General features: G+C 41.8%; 1 long non-coding RNA gene across 1 annotated transcript; it reads right to left on the bottom strand.

Moving 5' to 3' along the window:
* Nucleotides 1-1,675: 1,675 nt before the first annotated feature.
* LOC148128545 (uncharacterized) lies at nucleotides 1,676-5,761 on the bottom strand. The gene is made up of 3 exons (XR_015746284.1): nucleotides 5,695-5,761; nucleotides 2,954-3,080; nucleotides 1,676-1,885 (listed from the first exon to the last, which is right to left on the bottom strand). It is a non-coding gene; the product is annotated as an uncharacterized LOC148128545 (long non-coding RNA).
* Between the last annotated feature and the right edge of the window lie 347 nt (nucleotides 5,762-6,108).

Genomic DNA, 6,108 nt, shown 5'->3' with positions numbered 1-6,108 from the left:
GGGAAAAGGGGGTTTAGCCGGCTGGGGAGGGGGTCTGCGACACCCCCAAACCCCTTTCAGAATCCCCCCTGTCTTCAGCTGCCTCTACGGGGCAGCTATATCACCCAGATCCAAATGGATTGGGGGAACCTTGGCGGCGAACGCAGCAGGGATCGCGCGGTGTCGCGAATCCCTGCCGCCGCCGAAACCTTGCAAACCGGAAGTTCGTTGCCTTACGTTCTTAAGTGCTCTCACCAATTTACTTTTTCTGAGATGTGGTTAGAGACTTTTGATTTGAATAAGGGAGAAGTTGTGGGAGCCCTGACACTCTACAGTTAGAATTTTGCGTGGCAGAAACTTTGGTCACCTAGAAACTATCTTTGAAAACATTTATGGAATGCAAGCTGCTCCCCCTCCCTTTCTGTTGGAAACTCTAAAAAGACCATAGAAATATTTTATGAGTTGATATTGAGTGCCCTGCAACTCTTCACAAGGCACACCTGGGGACTGAGACTTAAAGAGACATTGTGAGGAGGGACATTTTTGGGGAACAAATGATGAATTCCTGGAGTGTTGAGTGTTGATATTTGAACTTTCCTGGATTCCTTGTATTCTTTTTGGATTTCTGGATTACTTGCCTTGCTCCCTTGCTTCCCGGACTCCTTGACTTGCCCTGCTGGATTTCTTGCTTTGCAGCCATGGTGCTCACAGCATTGGGCTGCACTATTTGCAGCGAGAGGCTGCTTGAGGTATGTGTGTGTGCATATGTGTGATCACTTTGCTCTGAGACTTGCCAGAAATATGGGAGCGTTTGGGGAAATTTGGAACAATAATGGGGCAGTCTGAACTGCCAGCTGCCTGTGTGATCTCTGTACCATGCTCCAGGTCATCGCATATGTATATGTACATGGGTGGGATTCAACTGGTGTTATTACCGGTTCAAAAAGAGTGCATTTGCACTAAATAATTAAGTCTTATGAGCCTAAGAAACTACTTCACGATCAGATACCAACTTTTATCATTAAATGTTCCTTAGTATTTAGATCTGGTCTCAGAATGATAATGTAGCACTTGGGGAAGAAGATGCAGGCCAGCAGGCCAGCACCAGAAGCCAAGATGGAGAAGACCTGCACGGCCACCATGTATTTCCCTTTGGTGCTCAAGTAGGTGGGCAGGAAGGAGATCCAGACACTGCAGAAGACCAACATGCTGAAGGTGATCAATTTGGCTTCATTGAACGCACCAGGAAGGTTCCTGGCCAGGAAAGCCACCGTGAAGCAAATAGCAGCAAGGAAACCCATGTAGCTGAGAACAATATAAAACATGGTGACAGAGCCTTCATTACATTGAAGGATGATCACTCCTGATTGGGAGTGCAGGTCAGAATCAGGAAATGGAGGAGAAACTCCCAGCCAGATTGCACAAAGTACAATTTTTCCAGCACAACCAGAAAGGATGATGGAGTTGGCCAAGCTCTTCCCCAACCATCTCCTCACCCTGTTCCCTGGTTTCGTGGCCAGGAAGGCCAGTACTACCGTGATTGTTTTGGCTAAAACACAAGACACAGCTACTGAGAAGACGATGCTGAACACTGTTTGTCGGAAAAGGCAGGTGGCTTTCCTTGGTCGGCCAATGAAGTAAAAGGAGGACAAGAAGCAAAGAAAGAGGGAGACCAAGAGGACGTAGCAGAGGTCACGGTTGTTGGCTTTGACAATGGGAGTTTCTATGTATTTAAGGAATATGACTAAAACAAAGCCTGTTGTTAGAAACAAGAGTACAGCAAAGAAGACCAGGATGATGCCCAGATGTTCTTCATAGGACAGGAAGGTTATTCTTTTGGGGATACATTGGACTCTGTCACCAGTTGGATATTTATCGTCTGGGCACTTGGTGCATTTTTCAGTATCTGAGAAGAGAGTAAGCAATATTATTTTTATAGTTTCTCATTTCACCTTATAAGAAAGATCTTCTTTGGATGACAGCTGATACTGAGAGACAGGAAAGCCATAGTAATTGGTAAACTGAAATATATAGTCATATATTATCTTATACACAATAAATAAATAAATAAAACCCAAAATAATGGATGCCACAATCACCCTTCATTGAGGCAATCTACATTGTTGTAATCTGGCATTGACCTCACTTCATCCCAATGTCTGGAAGAACAACCTCCAGAGCTTTAGGAGGGTGGGCGGCCTGTTGGGTTTCAATGGGGAGGGTGTTCAATAGGGCAGGAGGTGCGACAAAAACAAACAAAAGGCAAGCTTTTGAGGATCCACATAGTGGCAATGTTTTAGTTTCTGGTTGTGCACCTAGTTTAGTCGCTCAAAGGGATAGCCACACATTCTGAGGGCTTCCTTGATGTCCTTTAATTCTTTTTCTTTTCCCTCTTTGCTGGTAGGTAAACCTTCGGCCTGGGGGTGTAGGATTCTGATAACTCCCATGCTGTGCTCCAGTGAGAGGTGAGAATCAAAATCTAAATATTGATCACTGTATGTGGGTTTTCTGTAAACTTCAATATTAAGTCTTTTGTTTCCTCTTGTTCATTGAACCCAAACACTCTTCCTACTCTCCCAAGTAGATCTTTCTCTTATGATCTTAATAAATATTGACTGACTGATATATCTTTTGGCCTGTAAGATAAAATTGGTTTGGATGAGCAAAACACATTGACCTGAAACCATTCCTCAAGTTTCAAAGGATTTAGATGGTAAACATGGAAATAAACTTTCAAGCTGACAAGTAGAAAAGATGCTTCCTTTAGCACAACTCATCTTGCCTATTCCACTATGTTCTTCCATCCCTTCCTGCCTTATTCTTCAAGATCTTATTCCTCCCATTATGGAATAAATTGGACATGAGGAAAATAGCAATGAAGAATAAAATAGTCAAGTTTACACGTATCTTTTAACATGAACTTTGATGAAATGCTCTCGTTGAATCCAATGCCTTTTCCTCTGGTATAACATACCTTCCTGTGTGGAGATGGTCCCCTCCGGACAAGGAATACAATCATAGCAGCAAATTGGTTCTTCTTTCCGAGCCCGTTTCACAAATCCAGGGTGACAATTGTCCACACATTTGGACTGAGGCAGAGACTAAGCAGAAAAACAAAATTCATTCCAAAATATCTGTCAAATTTTTATTTATTAGATTGATTGAAATAAAATGAAACTCTGCTTAAGAAAGAAACTTCTGAGTAATACAGGTGAAACTCAAAAAATTAGAATGTCGTGCAAAAGTTCATTTATTTCAGGAATGCAATGTAAAAGGTGAACCTAATATATGAGATAGACTCATTACATGCAAAGCAAGATAGTTCAAGTCGTGATGTGTCATAATTGTGATGATTGTGGCTTACAGCTCATGAAAACCCCAAATCCACAATCTCAGAAAATTAGAATATTACATGCAATCAATAAAACAAGGATTTTACATAGAACAATATCGGACCTCTGAAAAGTATAAGCATGCATATGTACTCAGTACTTGGTTTTGGCCCCTTTTGCAGCAATTACCGCCTCAATGCGGCGTGGTATGGAAGCTATCAGACTGTGGTACTGCTGAGGTGTTATGGAACACCAGGGTGCTTCAATAGCGGCCTTCAGCTCTTCTGCATTATTCGGTCTCATGTCTCTCATCTTTCTCTTGGCAATGCCCCATAGATTCTCTATGGGGTTCAGGTCAGGTGAGTTTGCTCGCCAATCAAGCACAGTAATCCCACGGTCATTGAACCAGGTTTTGGTGCTTTTGGCAGTGTGGACATGTGCCAAGTCCTGCTGGAAAATGAAGTCAGCATCCGCATAAAGCTCATCTGCGGAAGGAAGCATGAAGTGCTCCAAAATCTCCTGGTAGATGGCTGCGTTGTCCCTGGACTTAATGAAGCACAGTGGACCAACACCAGCAGAGGACATGGCTCCCCAAATCAACACAGACTGTGGAAACTTCACACTGAACTTCAAGCATCTTGCAGTGTGTGCCTCTCCATTCTTCCTCCAGACTCTGGGTCCTTGGTTTCCAAATGAGATGCAAAAGTTGCTCTCATCAGAAAAGAGGACTTTGGCACTGAGCAACAGACCAGTTCTGTTTTTCTTTAGCCCAGATAAGACGTTTCTGACGTTGTTTGTTGTTCATTGAAGCCCATGTCCAGGATCCGTCTGTGTGTGGTCGCTCTTGATGCACTGACTCCAGCCTCAGTCCACTCCCTGTGAAAGTCCCCAACACTTTTGAATGGCCTTTTCCTGACAATCCTCTCAAGGCTGCGGTCATCCCTGCTGCTTGTGCACCTTTTTCTTCCACACTTTTCCCTTCCACATAACTTTCTATTAATGTGCTTTGATACAGCACTTTGGGAACATCCAACTTCTTTTGCAATTACCTTTTGAGGCTTTCCCTCCTTATGGAGGGTGTCAATGATGGTTTTCTGCACAACTGTCAGGTCAGCAGTCTTTCCCATGATTGTGATTCTGACTGACTCAGACTGAGAGACAATTTAAAGGCCCAGGAACCCTTTGCAGGTGTTATGGCTTAATTAGCTGATTAGAGTGGGACACTTTGAGCCTAGAATATTGAACCTTTTCACAATATTCTAATTTTCTGAGATTGTGGATTTGGGGTTTTCACGAGCTGTAAGCCATAATCATCTCAATTATGACATATCACGGGTTGAACTATCTTGCTTTGCATGTAATGAGTCTATCTCATATATTAGGTTCACCTTTTATGTTGCATTCCTGAAATAAATGAACGTTTGCACGATATTCTAATTTTTCAAGTTTCACCTGTAGATCAGGAAAACATAAAATATTGCAAAGCCTTTGAAAATAATCCAAATCCTTCTTCCAGTTAAGATATAAAGAAGAAATTCCTCACATACTAGGGCTGTCAATTTCAAATGAGGTATTATTTAGTTATATCTGTACATTTATATTTTCAATTCATATAGCTGCCATGCTATTGAAATAAGACTAAACATTACTGCCTAGTTTGTAGAAGTACAGTGAGGATGAGTAGAGATGAAATCATGAGAACATGTCACTCAAAAAGAATAAGTCAGGCATCTTTTGTTGCAGCACATGGGACATGAGTAGGAGCCCTGTGTGGGAAAGGTATATTTCTAAGGCCCAAGACAAGGTCCTTTTCATTGAAGAATTACAGTTTTGTTGTTAATTGCTAGTTGTGTCCAACTCCTTGAGCGCCCAAGAACCATAGCATTCCAGAACCACCTGTCCTCTACTGTTTCCCAAAATTAGAACTACAGTTGGATGATATGAAGAGACAGACCCACATTTTTGTTATTACTAAAATTTGGAGAATTCTTTGTTTCAAAGGGAGATTTAAGGTAGCTGACATTCAAGATAAACAATTTCATTCAAGAGGTTTTTACATGCCTCACAAGCCAAAGGCTAAATCTAAGTAGCATTTCATTATAAATTGGCCATCATTATTTCAAGTTTCAAGGAGGAGGGGGTGTCAAAGTCATTTTCAGTCCATTTTTCTAGATTAAGGCATTATCTCACATCAGACAAGTTATTGGGGTTCCTTTTTGCCAGAGCACCTGAGATCACCTTCCTAGCAGCAGGAGGCCTATCCCAGTGGGGCATAGATAACTCTGGTCAGATATGGGCTCTTAAAAATATCTGAGCCTGCTCTTTCAGGGGACACTAACACCAACCATACAGACAGAGAAAAGTTGCCAATATTTTCAATCACCTTGTTGAGCAACTTTAGCCGTGAAAGAGCATCTTGGTTGATAATAAGCCTCTGTCTTTCAAAACTCCCACTTGTTCTTTGATGGGATCCTCCTTGGGGAAAACAACCAACTTATGATATTCAGATCTGCTGCTAGATTTCCATTTTGGTCCAAGTACAATTTTTCCCAAGAAAAATTGTAAAACTCATTCTTCTCCAGAAAGGGATGGAACTAGAATTGAAACATCCAGGGATTTTGAAAGCAACTTGAAACATTCTAAAAGGAGGAGCAATTTTAAAGCTGAGCCAGTGAACAAGAGATGTTCAATCCCTCCCCCTTCATTATTTGCCTAAATAGCAATAGCACTTAGACTTATATACCACTTCACAGTGCTTTTACAACCCTCTTTAAGTGGTTTATAGAATCAGCATATT

Source organism: Notechis scutatus, unplaced genomic scaffold, assembly GCF_049901735.1.
Source record: "Notechis scutatus isolate UNSWTSFEM ecotype Mainland unplaced genomic scaffold, rNotScu1.2 NSCUSCF27, whole genome shotgun sequence".
NCBI classification, from domain to species: domain Eukaryota; kingdom Metazoa; phylum Chordata; class Lepidosauria; order Squamata; family Elapidae; genus Notechis; species Notechis scutatus.
Note: the sequence above shows the minus strand (reverse complement) of the source record. Positions and strands in the feature narration are given on the sequence as shown.